The sequence below is a fragment of the Dasypus novemcinctus genome, chromosome 22 (genome assembly GCF_030445035.2).
Source record: "Dasypus novemcinctus isolate mDasNov1 chromosome 22, mDasNov1.1.hap2, whole genome shotgun sequence".
Classification (NCBI taxonomy): domain Eukaryota; kingdom Metazoa; phylum Chordata; class Mammalia; order Cingulata; family Dasypodidae; genus Dasypus; species Dasypus novemcinctus.
The window spans coordinates 61,216,165-61,236,712 of NC_080694.1; positions in this window are offsets into that span (position 1 = coordinate 61,216,165).

Sequence of the window (20,548 nt, forward strand, 5' to 3'; positions counted from 1 at the left end):
TGGATGGACTGTATGCTTTATTAATATGTATCAATAAAACTGAGTTTAAAGAAAAATAACTGATCCATCAAAATATATCCCTTCTTATTTCAGAATCCAGAACCCTGGGAAACGGACTTTGGCCCAGTGGTTAGGGCGTCCGTCTACCACATGGGAGGTCCGTGGTTCAAACCCCGGGCCTCCTTGACCCGTGTGGAGCTGGCCCATGCGCAGTGCTGATGCGCGCAAGGAGTGCCGTGCCACACAGGGGTGTCCCCCGCGTAGGGGAGCCCCACGCGCAAGGATTGCACCCATAAGGAGAGCCGCCCAGCCCGAAGGAGGGAGCAGCCTGCCGAGGCATGGTGCCGCCCACACTTCCCGTGCCGCTGACGACAACAGAAGCGGACAAAGAAACAGGACAAAGAAACAAGACGCAACAAAAAGACACAGAAAACAGACAACCGGGGGAGGGGAGGGGAATTAAATAAATAAAAATAAATCTTTAAAAAAAAAAAGAATCCAGAACCCTGATCCCTATGCTGACAGCAAATTACCATATTACCCAGCTTTATGCCTGAGTTATTCTTGAATTTCCAAATTATCCTACCCATATATAGTTACTAACCATCACTGTCAAAAACTCCAGAGACTACAACTTAACATTCAGAGTATTCAAGGCTATTCTCCTTTTTGAATGAAGTCTAATATTCCATAAGAAACTTGTACTTCATCCAAGCCAGCATAGCCCCCTTCCTTGAAATATCTGTTAAGTAGAAGAATTTAAGACATTTGAAATAAGGCAAAAAGATGGCTGGCATGACTTTTCAATGTGGTCAACAGACAAGAATTCTCTCAAGAAATATTTAACTTGGCGAATGCACCTGTGTCTGTGTGTGTGTGATTTATCCTGAGGACAAATGATGTTTTTTCATCTCTTTATTAGCCTAATAAGAATTATGTGATCAAAGAGGTATCACTTAAACGTTTTGGAGAGTTCTGAGAAATGTCCGATAAAAATACAGAAATTTAAAACCTGCAGAATACCAGTGACCAATAAGATTGTGCTTAATGTTCAAAAACAAATTAGCATTGCCGTTAGTTATAGAAATAAAAATACAAAACAAGTCGCTCTATGCAGTGATACACTCAAGTCCTTAAACAGTCTTAATTCAGTCTTAAAGTATTCAAAATTCTTTCTCACCAAAGAAAACCCACATCCATAGGCTCACAAAATGCTTCATGCTATATAATCCTGAATTAAGTGACCTTGTTTCGCTGCTTGTTACAAACCCTACATTGTAGAATTCTATATAGCAATACCTATTACTTAATAGTATGCAGTAATATACTCAGCTTATTGACTTTCAGTTAGGAGGACTATCTCAAATATATATTAGAAGAGGGAAATCAGAGAGAGGAGGAAAAGAGGAGAAAATGGAAACCTGTGCTGAAAAACTTGACAGAATTACTATACATAAAGTGAACAAATAGAGACCTTGAAAGGAATAAGAAGTAGGGGAGAGACCATTTGGAGAAGAGAAGTAAGAATTTTAATATGGCCAGGGCACACCAAGTATGAAAGCATCAGTTCATGGATGGAGGCTCAGCATGTCCCCATTAGTTATAAATCCACCAACATCCATCTCCTTCCTGAAGAGTAGAGCAAAAACCCACATCCTATCGGGTGGATTATGATACACAGGAAAGTCCTCTAAGATGATTAGGAAGTATTCATGTAGGCCAGGGGTTCTCACAATGTGATCCCTAAACATCTGCATCACCATTACCTGTGATTTTTTTTTTTAATGAAAATTCTCAGGCACCACTGCAGACCTACTGAATCAAAAACTCTGGGAGGTGAGCTCAGTCCTCCAGGGGATTGGACAGCTGACTAATGGTTAAGGACCACCACTTAATCCATCTTCCTGACCTCAAGGAAAACCTCCTCACAGTATCGCAGAGAAAAAGCTTGTACTTACTTGAAAGAAACACTGCTACTTCTAATCATCTCCTCTGCCTTTCCTTCACTTACTAGCCATCCCATCTAATTTCTACTAACAGAGATTCCCTCTCCTACCATGTTCTGGACACACTATTCTCAGATATTTTCCCAAAGCAAGATCAGATGATGCTGTTCCCCTGCATCATCAAAGTACAAAGGACAGCTACTTTTTTTTGAGGTTCAGGACACTACACAAGAAGTGAGAAAAAACATTTGAAGAAGTTTCTCTCTTTCTCCAATATGAATCCTGATAATTCTGCTCTTTGTTCCCAAACAGGCCACCCTGTTTTCTGATGTGAGCTCCTGGCTCAGGTTCTCTTACCTGGAATATCCTTCGACCTTCAAACCACCCTATCGTTTTTGTTCATTCCTTCATTCTGCTCAAGAATGAGTTCATCTCCTTTCGTGAATTCATTTCCATTTTAAAAGAAGAGATTCTCCCCAACAACTAAACTCAAATTGTCATGTAGCCCTTTACACTATTCTTTACCAAAAGCAATGCAGAGAGTTGAACATAGAAATGAGTTTGGGGCCAGATGAATCTGGGTTTGAATGATAACTCTATTTCCAACCATGGTACCATCAGAACCCCTGTTTTCATATACTCTACAGTTTATAGACTAATACCTACTTCTCAGGATTGTTGTAAAGTTTTCAAGCGATGTCTCATAAATCACTGAGGGAAACGCTTGTTCCAAAGCATAAACTCATGAAATAGAAGTTTCAATTACCTTAATCATTAACACTATCAGTTTTGGCATTGAATCATGTATTGATTTGCATTTTATAACTACTTATATTTTTTAGAAATATTCTCTGAAGTACAGATCCATGAAAGGTAAAGAAAATGGCTCACATATTTTAAATGACATTTTAATCAAACAGAATTGTGCTTTCTACATAGTTTTATATATACTTCTTTGGGACATGATATCATAATCTAGTTCTTGAGGAGATTCTCCGAAATTATTTAAGGTAGTATTGATTATAGGATGACCAAGACTAATAATGTCTTATATTCACACAGAATCCTTTTTAAAAACCTTAAGACCCAGTCAAGCCTAAAATTATTGCTCCAACTTTAAATAAGGGATCAATAAATGCATGCCAGGTTAAGATGAAAACACATCTATCTTATTGGAGACACTTCATGTTTTCATCCATTTTTGCATTATTGAAGCCAAGAAGGTCCTAGACATTTGAATTTAAATTGTTTTTCAATCTTACCTTATGGAGTTTCCCAAGAAGATACAATGGCACTGATGGGGTAAATCAATGAAGTTTAAATTCCTAAGTATTTTTGCCTAGTTAAACTTCTTAGTCCAAGGGGATTCAGTCCCTTGCCTTTAATTATAATGGTGAAGTTATCTTCCCTTTTTCTCTTAGGTCACAGAGGTAATTGTTCTGATTTCCAACTTAAATGTTTATTTATACCAAATAGTAGAGAATATCATGGTGGTTTTTTTGTTCATTCACTAATTTTATAAACTACTAAAATGTTCACCCATTTAATGTCTGGCTTCTGAATCTTAACAATATCTCATGCCTCTTATCCAAATGGTTCCTAAACTTTGATGCCCATTAGAATCCTTTGAGTAGTTTCAAAATTATTTTCTGGTACCAGACCCTTATGAGACCCATTGAATTGATCTCTCCACTGAGAGGCCAGGCTGTGCTACTTAAATCTAGGTACAGCTTCAATTTCTCAGGTTCTGCCCTATCTAAAGTCAATGCCACCTTGATTCTTGATTCTGTTGTTCTTTGTTCCAGGGCAAAAATCAGACTTAGTCTTTTATACTTTCTTTGCTAATTGATATCTTTTCATTAAGTTACAAATAAGACAGAACATTCCGTTATGCATTATCTTGCTGCCCTAGCTATTTTACCTTACCTTAGCTGAGAAAAGAAACAGAGATATATGCTATTTCATGGGCATGGGGCCAGAAATAGATGGATCCTGAAATGAAGAATGATTTTCTTTTCTGTATCACTTCTAAAAAATCTATTTTGAACATTTCTAGTGTTCTAGAATGGCCACACATGTTGTCTTAAAACAGAGAACATCAACCACTATGAATATTTTCCCCATAAAACAATAATTGCTGAAATATTGGACCTTCATTTAATGATCATTAATTAAGCTCTCAGTTCTCTAGCAGAATGACACCAAATTTTTTCTCCTGCCCAGGTCTAGGTTGAGTTCTCAAACACTAAGTTTCAAATGCCTGCTACTTACCATCATTGATTAGTCTGGAGAGATGATGTGTTAGTTCCTCTGATCACTGGAAAGTGCAGTTTTACCATGTCCATGAGACATGGATCCATGGGTGTAGGAGCCCCTATGAAAACTCAGAAACTCCAGTTTTCTTCTGAGTTAGAAAAGCCGCAAAATTCCTCTCCATAAGTGACACACGGGAAGCAGATGGAATCTTATCAAAATTCTACTCATCTTTAATCTCAGACTCTGACGAGATTAAGCTGATAACAACCAATTTATTGATTTAGCAGAAGAAAGATGGAGCTTTCTCTTGTGGAATAATATCATTGGGAACATTCATCTTTTTTATAGAAAAAAGCAGCTAGTAGTGCCACTACGGGATTCAGTAGTTAAGATGTACATTTTTCGGCAGAGCTACTATGCTGCTTCTTGGGTTTCAGTGGTATGGCTCTAGGTCTTTGCAAGAGTATTTGTTTTAAATGGAAAGAGAAAATAAATTTATATGGCTATGAGTCTCCAAAAAAGAGTCAGGAGATCATCAGAGGGGTAATGCTTACACAAGCCTCAGCAGGGTACCAGAGATAGCCAAAGTAGAAAGAAACCCAGGTACTGGTTCTCCTGAGGGCTACATAGACCCATGGGTTCTACGGCCATGGCAGATGACTCTGGAGTTCAGTGCCTTGTCAGTTGGCCCAACTTTGGAGTTTGTGTTCCTGAGTGTGATGGAGTTAGACTCAGATGTGTCCTCTCTAAACATGCTTCTTCTGTTACTTTTACTGCACCTGTGGTTGGCATTGGGGTTTGTGTATACTCAGGAGACCTGAACCTCTGGACTGTCCATGTGATAGCCAGGCCCTGAGCCTAAAGAGACTTGTAACTCCTACCCTCTAGTTTATTGGACTTACCCTGACCAGCTAACAGGGTGGTCAAGAAGGTCAACCACCACACCAGGGACCGAAGAGTGCTTACAGTGTCAAGCAGAAGAATTGCATTGATCCTCCATGTGGAATCTAAGACTCTCTTGATGTAGAGGAGGACTGGACATAACCATCCCAGCATCTACAGGATGGTATAATAGAGTATGGATTAGAGTGGACTTAGTGGTGTCCTGCTGTGGAACTATTGTGATTAGTAATGGAAGAAATTGTAGCATTGATGTGGAGAAAGCGGCCATGGTAGCTGCAGATGGTAGGGAGAGGGTAGAAGAAATATGATGTGGGGGCATTTTCGTGACTTGCAGTTGTCCTGGGTGGTGCTGCAGGGACAGAAGCTGGCCATTGTGTGTCCTGCCATTGCCCACTGTGTGGACTGGGGGAGAGTGTAGACTACAATATAGACCACTGTCCATGCGGTGCAGTAGTTATCCAAAAATGTATTCACCAAATGCAATGAATGTACCACAATGATGGAAGAGGTAGATGTGGGAGGAGTGGGGTGAGGGGGTGAGGGGTATATGGGGACCTCATACCTTTTAAATGTAACATTTAAAAGAAAATACGGAAGAAAAAAAAATAGCAGTGTTATAGAGTTGGCAGGGATCTGATAGAGAGTTACCTGTTCCTGCTGGGAGGCATTTCAGCTGTTTTTCCACAGATTTTTTCCCTGCAGGTGTGATTCATTACAGTTCTTTGTTCCTGTCTTGTTTTTAATATCTGCAATCCACCTGTAGATATAGGTGGCAGTTTTCAGTGACCAGGCACCAATAGGTCAAGCCTTTTATTTGCAACAGGGCATTGTATGCTGCACACAGTTTTGTTTTGTTTTATTAAGGGGCTATATTGTAATTTGATTTCTTTCACAACTGTGAATACAACCCAAAAGCTATTTGTTTAGAATTTTTCCTCTGCCACCAACTGTACCTAAAGCTAATGTTGGTGCTGGCTACATCTAATTTACAAGGTAAATTACAGCTCACCGCCTTTCTGCTTGAGCTTGTCCTATGCCCTCTCTGCTTTTTAAGAGCAGCCTGCTCGAGGTTTTCTTACTGCCATGAACAACCTTTCCAGATTCACATACAAGGGTTTTAATATTTGAGCTAAATGAGGGATGAAAGGTTTTTAGTATTCCAACAATATGACAAACTCGATTAATGTGGGAAAACATTGTACTTTATCAATTTTCCAATCACACAACATTTAAGAATTTGACAGAGCAACTTGGACTTAATAGCTTGTCCCAATTTTTTGTCCATTTCAGGTTTTTAAGATAAGATACTATTGTCTCTGATGTTTCTTTTAATTCTGTAAAAGGAATTATTGGTTCACATTATATTATTAATATAACAAAATAGAGTTAGAGCTACAGGTTTTTCATGAAGCCAGATTTTTGTCACCAGGCTGGGATAGACGATTGGGTTATGCACACAGCCTTGTAAAACCACTGCAAAATCCACCGTTCGCTTTTTCACACGAAGGCGAATGCAGGCTGGCTTGATTTGTATAAGGAGATACTTGAGAAAGCTTTAGCAAGTTTTAAAACAAAGTGATAGTGACATAATTGGATATTAATTTTTAAAATAAACTACCAATATTTAGGGTTGCTGCATACAGCAGTGGTATTATATTAATTTATGATAGCTTACTGTTATATGTCATGCCGTGGTAGCTCTCAATGCGAAGTGGACAAGAATGAGTTAAAGCATCTGTTTTGCAACAGTTTTCAGTGTAAATCAAATGACTATGAGTTAAAGATTTTTTTTTTCAGGTGGAGAGGTAATTTATGAGATACACACCATTTATAATAATAATTGAAACCCTAATTAACAACATTGTCTTTTCTTTACTATTATAACAGAACATTGCTAAGTTTTTTAGAATTTTATACATCTTTTAAATATTCATATGAACCTTTTATTCATGCAACTTTGATTAACAGAGTGTGAAAGAATTAGGGGAAGTGAATGTGGTTCAATCAGTTGGGCTCCTGTCTACCATATAGGAGATCCAGGATTCGATGCCCAGGGCCTCCTGGTGAGGGCAAGCTTGTTCACGCAGAGTGCCAGCCCACGTGGGAATGTGGCCCCATGCAGGAGTGCCTGTTGACACAGAGAGCTGGTGCAACAAGAGACAGAAAGGAGAGAAAATAAGAAGATGTAGCAGAACAGGATGCAGAACTGGGGCAAGAGATTAATCACCTCTCTCCCACTCCAGGGGTCCCAGGATCAGTTCCCAGAGCCACCTAATGAGAATACAAGCAGACACAGAAAAATACACTGCATATGGACACAAAGAGCAGACAATTGGGAGGAGAGAAATAAGTAAAAATAAATCTTCCAAAAAAATTTAAAAAAGAATCCCTTTCAGCTTTAATAGCACTTTTTAAACTCTTTTCATCTAACTTATAATATATTAAATGAACTTAAGTATTTTACTACTTCACTTTTTAAGGCCTAAGAACAAATCTGAAATAATTCGAAATAAAAGGTATTTTTCAGGATTTGACTTGGAGAACACAGGTTTGAACATTATGTTCTTTAAAGAGTGATAAAAGGGAAGTGGATTTGGCTTAAAAGACAGACCATCCACCTACCACATGGGAGGTCCAGGGTTCAAACCTAGGGCCTCCTGATCCATGTGGTGAGCTGGCCCACACACAGTGCTGATGTGTTCAAGGAGTGCCCTGCCATGCAGGAGTGTCCCCCATGTAGGGGAGCTCCACATGCAAGGAGTGTGCCCCATAAGAAGAGCTGCCCCAAATGAAAAAAGTACAGCCTGGTCAAAAGTGGCGCCACATGCACGGAGAACAGATGAACCAAGATGATGCAACAAAAAGGGACAGATTCCCGGGGCCACTGACAAGAATACAAGTGGATACAGAAGAACAGACAACAAATGAGCACAGAGAGCAGAAAACTGGCAGGAGGGAAGGGGAGAGAAATAAATACAAAATAAATCTATAAAAAAAAAAAGTGATAAGACTTGTTTTTCTTAAGCTACCAAGGAAATGATAAGGTTAAAGTAAAAGAAGCTATTTTGATACAAGGGACCTTTTTTTGAACACTGATTAGACAGGAGGAAAACACTTTGTAAATCTTTGCTAAAACAGGCCAATGATTTAAGAAACTTCATTACTTTAACAGAGAAAGAACAAAATTTTAACTTTGCATTGGTAGATTATTTGATATCATAGCTTTTAAAATTTTACAGGTAGGCCCATTAATCTTGTTTAACTTTAACCACAAGAATTCCTTTTCCATGCACCTTCTTCACTTTATGTATTCATTCAAGTTTTGTTGCACATTTTATTCTTTCTTAATAACCAGTCCTTTTATGTTAGGACAAAGTTACTTGCTTTTTCCTTAATACAAAGAAAATAACACATTCTATATACCTTCCATGTTTAAGATAGAAAAACAACTTTCGGAATCTATTTCAAGGCAAATTTTTTATAGCATACAATTATCATTAAAATTAAACTTGTCAGACTAGTGATTTTCTTAGACACAGTAACAGAAACATAAAGCTCATCAATTTGATGTACAATTATTACTCTTTGCGTGAAGGGTCCTAAATATGTAAATGCCACTACTTAAAACTCTTCATTTATGTTTCCTTCCTTTTGCTTTTAACTTCCCTGTGTAGAAGACAAATTCTTTCATTAGTTCTTTAAAAAAAATTAAGTTTTGGTTTTATTGATTCTCTGCCTTGTCTTTTTGTTTTCCCCTTCATTCATTTCTGCCTTATTTTCATCTTTAAGTGCCCTTGAAAAGATGACCAGAACTCCCTTGGCAATTCCTGCTTACAAGGCTCTTCCCCTCTGGTTCACACTCTCTTTCTCCCCGTGGGTCCTCATTCATTTTTTCACCAAGTTCGTGCTCTGTTCTTGTGGAGCTCCTCTACTGAAATCACACCTTTTTTATTATCCACTTTGCAGATAAGCTTCCTTGGTGGATCCTAATTGGACTGTTCTGCCCGCTTTTCTGTCGGAGCTCTGGTACTGAGTCCACAGTCTCCAATCTCCAATTTCAAAATCAAAAAAGTTCTGAACAATGATTTTTTTTTTAATGTATAGGCATGGAAACCTGAGCTGATCTGCTTCACACATTGCATTTTCCCCCAAACCTACCCTGAAATTATGTGAGGCTGTGTGAGATTTGTGTTGGTGTTCCCAGTCTGGAAATGCATTCATTTAGCTATAGAAATATTAAGGTGTTTGATCAGGGATGCTGCCCAAGGCCTTGCTGCAAGTGTTATATAATATTCAGTACCCACATAGCTTTACATTTCTAGGTTCTGAAAAGAAATAAAGACTGAAACACAATCGGTCTCCAAGATTTTGAATAAGGATTGTGAGCCTCCAGAATAATTCCCACATATTTCTACTCATAACAATCTATTAACTGGGAACATTATTATTCCCAATTAATAAATGAGTAGTCCAGGATTCAATTCAATGGTCTGACTGAAAATTTATGCTCTTAACCAGCACATTACTTTCTAGTTCTCCTATATATGTTTGGAAGTTCCAGAGCATGACTGAACATGGAAGCCAAGTGCTTCATGGTAGGGTATAAAGGCAAAAACATTTTACTGGCAAATCTCTGTTCAGTATAATGAATCTTTTCTTTTTTCTAGGATTTACCAAAGTAGTTCCTCTAATTATCCTTAATACATGCTAAAGGGCTGTTTGCCAGTGTTCTGGGATCCACAAGCACAGCTTGACTTTCATATGTTCATGGAAATAGTAAAAATTATAGGGTATGACTATAAATATTACGATGAATATAATGGTGGCTGAATTCATTATGAATTATTACTTATTATTATGCTGGTTTTTTTCTGGTTTTAAAAGAAATGATAATTAAAACATTTGCATTTGTCTCTAAAAGTATTTAGGGCCCTAGGCACTGTGCCTTCTGTGTTTGGATTAGTTGAATTCCCTCCACATTTTCTACACTATTTGTCTCTCAAACCCTTGTGGTCGCCTGTTGAATTTCTTTGACTGGTTCCACATATAGATATTCTCTATTCATCCCAGTTAATTCTGGGGTGAATACTTAAAAATTAGAGACTGCAGTTCTGAACTTCTAACAGAAAATAAACAGGTGGAGGCTGTGTCTCCAAGCCTGGGTGACTCTTCAGGAACACATTTTGTTACTAAACTCTGGTCCCAAGGCCTATTTCCATCCTCATTTCCTGAGATAAGCATTGTTCTGACACTACTGACACACTAGATTCCCCATGTTTATTAGACATACTCTGAACTCTTTAGTCTGTGTAGCTCTGTTCAACTTTCCCTGTTTCTGGGTATCTTCAACTTCTCTACCATCTCTACCTCTTGAAATCCCCACCATTTTCAAATGCATGTGTGAAACATCACTACCCCATGAAACTTGACTGGCATTGTGTTCTCATAAGTAACTTTTGCACTCTGACACACACATATCTCACATATCTTGTTTATGAATAGTCTCATCATCTTCTTTATAAATGCTTTACCTTTCAACAAAGCACATAATAAATTGAAAGTCTTTCCAACTCTGCTTGCAGTAGAACAGAATGTTGGGTGTGCACACTTCCTCTGTATCTGTACATGTGTGTGACTAATGGGCATGAGATGACATTGTACTCTTAGAAAAGAGCAGTAATAAATGAGTCATGCCCTTCCATTGGCAGTAATGCATATACTTGTCCATTATTGTTCTGGCTCCTCTTTGAAATGCTGACCAATTCCTCTCTATCACACTGTCTCCCTGAGCTTTACTTCTGATTTTCCCTGTGCTAATTCAGTAACTTCAGAGCACAGCTCCTGAGCATATTTCCAGTACAATCACTTCAATTAGCCCTCCCCAGATACCACACTGTTTGACAGACAGAATAGGTGTGGATATGCTGAACATATTAATTTCACAATTAATTTCAATGGAAAGCTTTATTTTCAGTTTTGTGGACTGGTGTTGGGCATTCACTCTGATCAGAACTATCACTTATATATTGTCATGAACCTACATAACAACACTCTTGGAGTGAAGTGATCAATATTGCTCAATCTCAGGAAAATAGAGTGATTAATTCTTGAGAAAGTGGATTAGATGTACGTGTTTGAAGCTTTATTTTCTCACTTAAGTTTTGATATACATTTTCTTTCTTATGTCTGTGTATTAGAGGTATGTTTGGGTTTTAAAAACATTTTTAGATATTTATATAATTTTGATGTAAACTGTCCATAATTATCTCAAATATGTAAAATTTTCTGCCAGAAAACAAATTTGCCAGAACTTTAATGCGTTCTCAAATTCTCTAACTATTAAAGTATGAATGATTTTGTATTTAATATTCATTAATCCACTCCTTCACTTTGCATTTTGCAAATTTAGGAAATATGCATGTGTTGAATTTTTTTTTAAGAATTAACTATAATACATTTCAAAAATATAAGACAGTTACAAATAGGGAAATTAACATGCAATTTTGAGGATTTTTAAAAATCTTCAATGTCTGAATTACTGAATTATAAACACCATATTTTCCTACCAATAAGGAAGTATTTTCTCCCTGTACAAGTTTACACAAGAATAGGAAAAGTTGTATTCCTGTGTAATACTTAAGAAGAAAGAGTAAAAACACAAAACAGAAAAACACCCAAGTTATCAAGTTTGTAACAAGACTCTGGGAAAATTGAATAGTGAATATTTGAGTCTTGCAACACTACAAGACTGGTACAACTTTTATTTCAACTTTAAAGAAGAGGACAATGAGATGCAGTGAGCTTAATAAATTGCCTGAATTCCTAAATCCAGTAGGTGACAGCTAGCAGTTAAGCCAGGCCATCTGGCTCTAGGTCCTTGCTGTTAATTCTTGTTCCCACATGTGATCTTGTACATTTAAAATGTCATTCCCAGTAGCTCCTAATGGAGTAAGTCATTACTGGAGAATCAGTAAAACAATACCAAAGGGAATAAAGACATTTGCAGTCATAATCATTTTCAGCCATTGTGGGGAGCCACCCGCTGTGAGGTCTGTTTACAGCCTCCAACAACATGGCGGATCTCATACCTACTATAGCCCTGCCCCGCCATTTCCTTCTTCTTCTTCCTCCTTGTTTCTTTGTTCTCCCCTTCCTGCTACAACTCTGGTGACCACAGCAATACGCATGAGCAAGGCGTGAAACTTTGCAGACCCGGCACGAACTTTCAGCCATTCCCCTCCTTGGACGTCTGCTACCCGCGAGACCAGCCTATCACCTGTGGACATGTTCCCTTCCCTCAGTATAAATTCCCATTTTCTACCCCGAATAAATGAGGGTTGATCAGAATCCTGTCTTGCCGTCATTCTTCTCATCTCCTGCCTCCATCCCTCCCTTCCCCCTGCTTCTTCCCACAGCCCCCTGGAATCCGCCCACACCGGTTTCAGAGAAGTGGCGCCCAATGTGGGGCAGGGGAGGAAGTTTTCCCAACCAGCCAACACAACGGAAAGCCTGGCCAGGTGATCTACGTGTACAAAGGAAGACCTGAGCTATGCGCTTGGCAAGGAAGACCTGAGCTATCGGCTTGGGCAAGGGAGACGTTCACAAGACTGCCTATCTTCTGAAGGCTTGGTGGGTGAATGATTGGCTCTATCATGGGGCAGCGTTCCTCTAATTTTCGTTCCCTTTTCCTACGCAGCCTGCAGGCTGCCCTCAAGACGAGAGGAGTAAAGGTTAATGTCAAAGAACTCTCCAAATTCTTTGCTTTCCTCCAAGAAATTTGTCCCTGGTTCCCCCAAGAAGGTACTATTGATGAGGGATGGTGGCACCGTGTAGGTGATGACTTACAAGACTTTTACAAAACCTTCGGCCCTAAAAGGGTCCCCGTTACTGCTTTCAATTATTGGTCTGTAATTAATGAGCTCCTAGTCATGCGCCATTCCTGTCCCCAAGTGGCTGAAGTGGTAAAACAGGGCGAAAAGGCTCTTAGTCTGCCGCTTTCTCTTTCCCCTCCTATACAAAACAATGAAGCCCTCTAACCTCAGCCCTCACCTCCTTTTCCTCAGGCTGCAAGACCTTCTAGCCACTCCAGTTCAGTCTCCATTACTATACATAGTGATGGTGAAAGTTCCCCTTCCAACAATGAAGAAAATAGCTCAAACTTACGTCCAAAACCTAAGACTACACCCTCAAAAAGTACTCCCCCTGCTTCCCAAGCTCTGGCTCCTTTAGGCAATCAAATAACTCATTATTCCCCACTAGACAATGGCTAAAACTGCCGGAGCCTAACTCTCTCACTGCCACGCCTACTACACCTCCCTTTTCAGCTCCGCTTATTAACTCTTTCACTGCCGCGCCTTCTACACCTCCTCTTTCAGCTCCATTTACTGCAATTGTCCTTAATCACCACCCATTCACTCCTCCTCACTTCTTTCCAGTAAATTACCACAATGAGATTCTCCTCCCTTTTAGGCTCCTTAGCATCATAAAACCATTACTCACCTTCGTAAATCTGTTCAAGAATATAGTCTTAATAGCCCCTGTGCTCAGATGTTATTAAACAGCATTTCTCATACTCACAATACACCTACTGATTGGAAAAGCCTAGTCCTTGCTATTTTAACCCCCAGAAATTACATTACCTGAAAAGCTCTCTATTATAATAAAGCCAAAAGTGTATGTACCCACAACATTACTAACGGAATAACAGTCATTCCCCTAAGTGCTTTAAAAGGTGAGGAGCAATAAACCCTTCCAAAAGTTCAGGCCAGCTGTCCTCCCCCCATACTTTGAACAATGTTTAACAATAACTAAACTAATAATGTTTCCAAGTACAAGCTTGCATATTACAGGCAACATGGATTCCAGAAGAAATCTTAAGAAGTTACATTTAAAATGTGGTATAATGGGCAGTTTAAAAGCAGATATACCAAGAAAGTAAGAATTATGATTTAATTGTAAACTGTATGTTTCTGTTACTGTGTTGTGATTGTTCTGTGTTTCTCTGTTTGTTCAATGTCAGTGTATATTTTGATACCTCTGGATGGTAATATAAATTAATAAAAATTTATAAAAGAGCTCTATTCAAATGGCCAAAAATTAAATAAGTGCTTATATTAATACTTAAGTTTAAATGTTAATAAAATCTCTACAATGATAAAAATCATAAGTCTTGATTAACAAAATTACTATAAGTCTTTTTATAAAAAGTTGTTCTTGCCTAGATTGAAATAAATAACTTATTTTTCTTCACAAGATAATATGAAGGATGTAAAACTTAAATGAATATTTGGTTAAAAGTTTGTGAAAATGCTAACTGAAATTTAATAAGTCTTTGCAAAAAGGTATTTTGTCCTAAAGTAAGATGGCTAATTTTCATAAATTCTTGGAACTTAAATGCATGTGGCAAGTTATAAAAAGTGTTGTGGTAACTTTAAGTAAAGAAATGTGTTCTATAAAGGTAAAATTTGTCTTAAAATGATATAATTATAGTCTATATGGTTATAAATAATTATATATATAAAACATATATAAATATGTTTTATAGAACATTGTTTAAATTAAAGTGTTTAAACAAACCTGAATTAATAATGATGATAATAATAAAAGGTAATTTTATAAAAGGGAAGCTTGGCTGCAGTCAGCCTCCCTTAACAACTTGCTTTTAGGAAACTGTTTCTTATACTGCATGCTACTAAGTATATTAAAAAAAAGGTTCATTATTTTAACAAGCTTGTTTAGTGTTCACAGTATTATGTTATAAGAAGTTTGCTTGATAACTTTGTATGTAGGCTATATAGAATGTGTTTTTATTATTAAGGAAACAGGGGATAATTTTGTCCTAAGATAAAATGATTGATTATTAGAAAGAGTAGAGTGTGGGACAAAACCTGAGTGAATACTGAAAGTGCAGAAGGTTCGTGAAAAAGGAATTTTTATAGTTAAAGTTGAATAAGATTTGATGGGTCTATCTATAAAATTTTAAAGGCTTTAGTATCAAGTAGTATGCTGATGCAAAGTTAAAATTTTTTATTCTTTCTCAAGGCCTCTCCTCATTAATCTGTTTTGGTAAAAGTTCTTATCCTCAATCAGTATACAAAGAAAGTCTGTCTTGTGCTTCTTGTGCTTATAGTTAGTTTCCTCGGTGTTCTGAGAAGGAAAGTTTTATCTCTTTTAAAGAACCATAATGTTCAAAACTGCTTTCTCAAAACCAAATCCTGAACAGTAGCCTTTTATTCCAAACTAATTATAAGAAATTTGTTCTTTTACCTTGAAAGAAAAATTAAAGTAATAATTGAGTTCATTTAACATAAGTTAAATGAAAGGTGTTTTAAAGTGTTATAAAATTAACAAGTTTTTTTTCCTTTAACCCTCTGTTAATTAAAGTTGTAAGAGTAAAAGTTTTTTATAAATGCTTAAAAGTGTACAAAGTTACCAGTATTTCAGCATAATATTAAAGAGAAGTACAATGTGGTTATTCATGGTTTTAATTATTATAAAAGAGTATGTATCACAGAAACAACCTCTTATCATAGATTAAAGTAACAACACTGTAGTATGCAGCAATCCCAAACACTGCTAGTTTGTTGCAAAAAGTTAAAGTCCAGCTGTATTGCTATTACTTTGTTTTAAAACTTGCTAAGACTTTTTTTAGTGTCTTCTTAGACAAATCAAGCCAGCTACATTCCTCTTTCTGTAAAAAACCCAACAATAGACTTTGCAGTGCTTTTCATGGCTGTGTGCATAGCCCAACCATCTTGTACAGTATTTACTGATAGTAATAGTAATAAAAAAGCAGCATATGTTATTTCTCAAAAAGAACAGGTTTGGCAAACTCTTTATTCATCTGCTTAATGCACAGAGCTTTCAGCCATCATTAAGGTTTTACAAATGTTTTGAGAGCCTTTGAACATTGTCTCTAACTCTGAATATGTATGTCTTACTGTCAAGCATATTGAAATGGCTCATATCTTTGCTACTGATAAGTTATATCAACTTTTTGCTGACTTGCAACATCTCATCAGGTTAAAACAGCATCCTATTTACATTATTCATATACGCTCTCATACCTCTTTGCCTAGTCCTATAAAAGCAAATAATGCTCAAGCTTATTTATTAGTAGGGTGTTTACAAAGTGCTCATGATTACCATGCTTTAACTCACATTAATGCTAAAGGCCTATGAAATAATTATCAAAAGTTAACAAGACTACAGGCACAAGAAATTATTTGCACTTGTCCTACTTGTAGACCACTAACAGTGGTGCCTTTTCAGGCTGGAACTAATCCCAGAGGCCTGACTCCTAATCAATTATGGCAGATGGATGTTACTCATATACCATCCTTTGGTAAACTACAATATGTTCATGTTTATATTGACACTTATTCTCATTTTATATGGGCTACTGCTCAAAGTGGGGAACAGTTTCATCATGTTCACTCACACCTCTAGTCTGCTTTTGCTGTAATGGGATGCCCTCTGAAAATTAAAACTGATAATAAACCTTCTTTCATTAGTAAATCCTTTGAATCTTTCTGTTTAAAATATGGTATTAAACATGTTACCAGCATTACTTATAATCCTACAGGTCAAGCCATAATTGAATGCAGCCATCATACCCTAAAAACCATGCTTTTAAAACAAAAAGGGGGAGATGATGGTATTATAACACCAAAAGATCAATTGCAAAAGCTTTATTTACTTGAAATTTTCTTAATGTTTATAATTCATTAACACCTGCGGAATGTCACTCTGGAAAATGTCAAACATCTACAGTGGATGCAGGAAATGAAGATCAACCAATATTCTGGAAAGATATTTTAAGCAATGAATGGAAAAAAGGCAGGATTAAAGTAAGGGGGTGAAGCTATGCTCTTATCATTTCAGAAAATGGAGAACAAATTTGGCTACCTGTGAAAAGGATTAAACCCCAGAATGAAGAGATGGGTCTCCTGCAACTTCTGATGATGGTGATCATCAGTAATGAAGAAGCTGTCGGTAATTACACTTATTGGGCCTATATACCTAACCCCCCATTACTTAGAGTGTTAACCTGGAAAGATCCATTCTTTCATATATATCTGAATAAGACCCATATATTCCCTGGACCAATTGATGATCGATTGCCAATTAAACTCTATAAAGAAGGACAAAGACTCAATAACCTCATATTACCATTTGATTATCGGCCCTTATGTATGGGTAACCATCCTTCCTGTATGTATGTTAAAAATCAGGCCATAATTACCTTCAAAAATAATAATACTCAGTTTATTGTGACTTTATTTCACTCTTCCAATTTATTCATAATCAAAAATCCTACTTATGATTGTCCACAAAAAGACAGTAGGAACAAAGAAGGATGGCAAGAGTGCCATATAGGAAGAGGATATGTCATTTTTAATGATTCCTATGGAATAGTGTGGGAAAGAGCTCCTATGGGGAGTTCCATTGAATATAATGACAGATTTATTTGGCATGGTCTAAATAGCAAAGGACAACAAAAAATAATTTTTACTAAAAATAATAGTGTTTGGAAACAGAAAGGGAAATGGATCCCTTCTCCATGGTGTAATATTACATCTATACACAAGCAGAAGAATCTGTGGAAAGTTTTTCTAGGAATAGCTCCTACTATAGAATGGATAGGGAATAATAGTAAGAATGGTCAATATCTGCATTTAAATCAAATTCGTCATCTTCAGGCATGTGTAAAAGATTCTTATGTGTTTGTGGTTGGAAAATGAACTATAACCCAAAAATGCTCTATTCTATAAAAATGAGGCCTTGCATCCTAGTAGCCATTACCCCGCAACTAACATACTATGGAGAAGGCAAACTAAAAATTTTAATATCCCCATCTGTGTCAAAGAGAGCCGCCTTCCTCCCTATATTGGTAAAAAATTAGCCTCACAGGTTCAGTCGCTGCAGCCGCCACAGCAGGTGGTGCTCATGGTCATGGCCTCATCAGCTTGCAATACTTTGAACAACAACGACAAATTAGCCTAGAATCCAGTGTGCAGTCTCTTGACTCTCTGCAGCAGCAACTAACATCCCTCGGCCAAGTAGCCTTCAAAACCGCATGGCCCTTGACCTACTTACAGCTGAAAAAGGGGAACCTGCCTTTTTCTCCAGGAAGAATGCTGCTTCTATATAAATGAATCTGGTATTGTTGAGCAAAAGGTTAAGAAATTGCAAGAATTGCGGGAAGGAATACTGCCCTCCCAATCAACCTCCTCCTTATCCGCCTGGCTCACCTCCCCCCTTGTAACATGGCTAGGTCCCCTCCTCAGCCCCCTAATCGCTCTTCTTTTAATCTGTGCATTTGCACCTTGCCTCCTTAAATTCCTCCAAGAAAGGATGAAGCAAATTTCTGCCCACGTGATGTTTCTTGCCGCTGTTCATCAATACCAGCCTGTCCGGACCGAAGAACAACCAACCAACCTTTGAAAATGCAAATCGCTTATTTGCCTCATTGCCAACCTGTACCCTAATGGTGTTTCCTTGCCTGTCCTCCCTGCCCACGGTCACAACTGCTCCTATCTCAGCTAACCCTTCTCTGTTTAATTAATATCGCTGAACAGCTTCGGTAAGGAAAACAGCTTCAGTGAGGAGTTTAGTGGCTCAAACGAGCAGCAGGTGCCCTAGCCAAACAAGACCAGGGTGGGTGTGGCCTCACCCTCTATTCTCAGTACATCATGGATGTCATGCACAGAGCAGAACTTCCCCGTTATAGCTTGCTATATTCGCAAGTCATTTGTCGCTGAGGTGCTGGTCTGGTTAGCCAATGATGGGCAACTGGGCTGACCCATCAGTCAACCTAAGACAGGGACATGGCTTTTCGCTGTCATGATTCCCAAAGACGGGTAAGACTGATCACTTAACGGGTGCAGCCCTGACCTAAGACAGGCACAGCCCTCCTCAGTACAGGAGCACCTTGTAGCCGCACGTCACCACTGAGCATAAGCCCTGCCCTAACGTGAGCCATTGCCAGCTGTTCTTTTCTTCAGTTCATAACATATTAAACAGAGAAGGGGGACCTGTGGGGAGCCACCCACTGTGAGGTCTGTTTACAGCCTCCAACAACATGGCGGATCTCATAACTACTACAGCCCTGCCCTGCCATTTCCTTCTTCTTCTTCCTCCTTGTTTCTTTGTTCTCCCCTTCCTGCCACAAGTCTGGTGACCACAGCAATATGCATGCGCAAAGCACGAAACTCTGCAGACCCAGCATGAACTTTCAGCCAATCCCCTCCTTGGATGTCTGCCACCCACGAGACCAGCCTATCACCTGTGGACACGTTCCCTTCCCTCAGTATAAATTCCCATGTTCTACCCCCAATAAACGAGGCTTGATCAGAATCCTGTCTTGCCTCCATTCTTCTCGTCTCCTGCCTCCATCCACCCCTTCCCCCTGCTTCTTCCCACAGGCCCCTGGAATCTGCCCCTGCTGGTTTCGGACAAGCCATTAGCCCACACATGACTTATAGTCAAGTTATCCTTCTTACCATTGAATTCTGATACCTCTTGACCCAATTCCTCCAATACCCAGATAGTGCCTTCCAAAGCACCGACCATGGTTCTGTGCTGCCTCAATCTTTATAATTGCCCCCAATTGTCAGATCCTAACTTTCCATTTCACCCACCAAGTGGAAAATCCCTATGTGCTATGAATCTTGTTCTGGGTCAGTTTGTGGGTGGCACCTAGAGTGGCCTTTGTATCTTTTGAAGTCCCGAGTGTTCGTGTTTGTTCCAGCTCCCTTAGGCAAGTGTCATGAGTTCAGCTTTGGATTCAGAGGGAAGATGTCTCTAGAGATTCTCTTACCTACTGAAAGTAAGTGGTATAGCTGTACTAAAACACATTCAATATAAAGAGGATGTTGTCATGAGACAAAGCAAATGCACCAAATGTGGTTGCTTTGTACGCTAAGGCTTGAGTGAGATCTTGCTCTTCCTTCTTTGAAATATTCATGAATACACAGGGTTTTCTTTTGATGTGAAAGGTGTATGTAGACTACTGCAACATAATTAAGGTCATCATAAAAAAACATTGTCTAAACTGGGGAAATATCTAGTTTAAAAATTAGAGCACAATAATAAAATGGCCCAAGACTTTTCAGATTTTGAAGAAAGGTGAAACCCAGGCTCATGTTTCTGTCCTTTCATAGTTTCTGAGTTTAAAATAGTTGAATGAACTGTACTTCTAAATATGTCTTAGAAATTGTATTTTCCCCTTAATACTAAATATATACGACAAAGCTGTGCAAAACTCTGGGAGCTCTATATACAGTGACCTTGCAGACCACATAGAGCTCCCTCAGTCTTTTGAGCAGCTTCCCAGTATCAGGGATATGGAAAGTGGTTATTCACCACTAGCCTGTTGAGTAGAGTTTAGGTTATTTCATTTTTGTTTGTTCTATTATGGAAAAAAGTGCTATTAATTATCA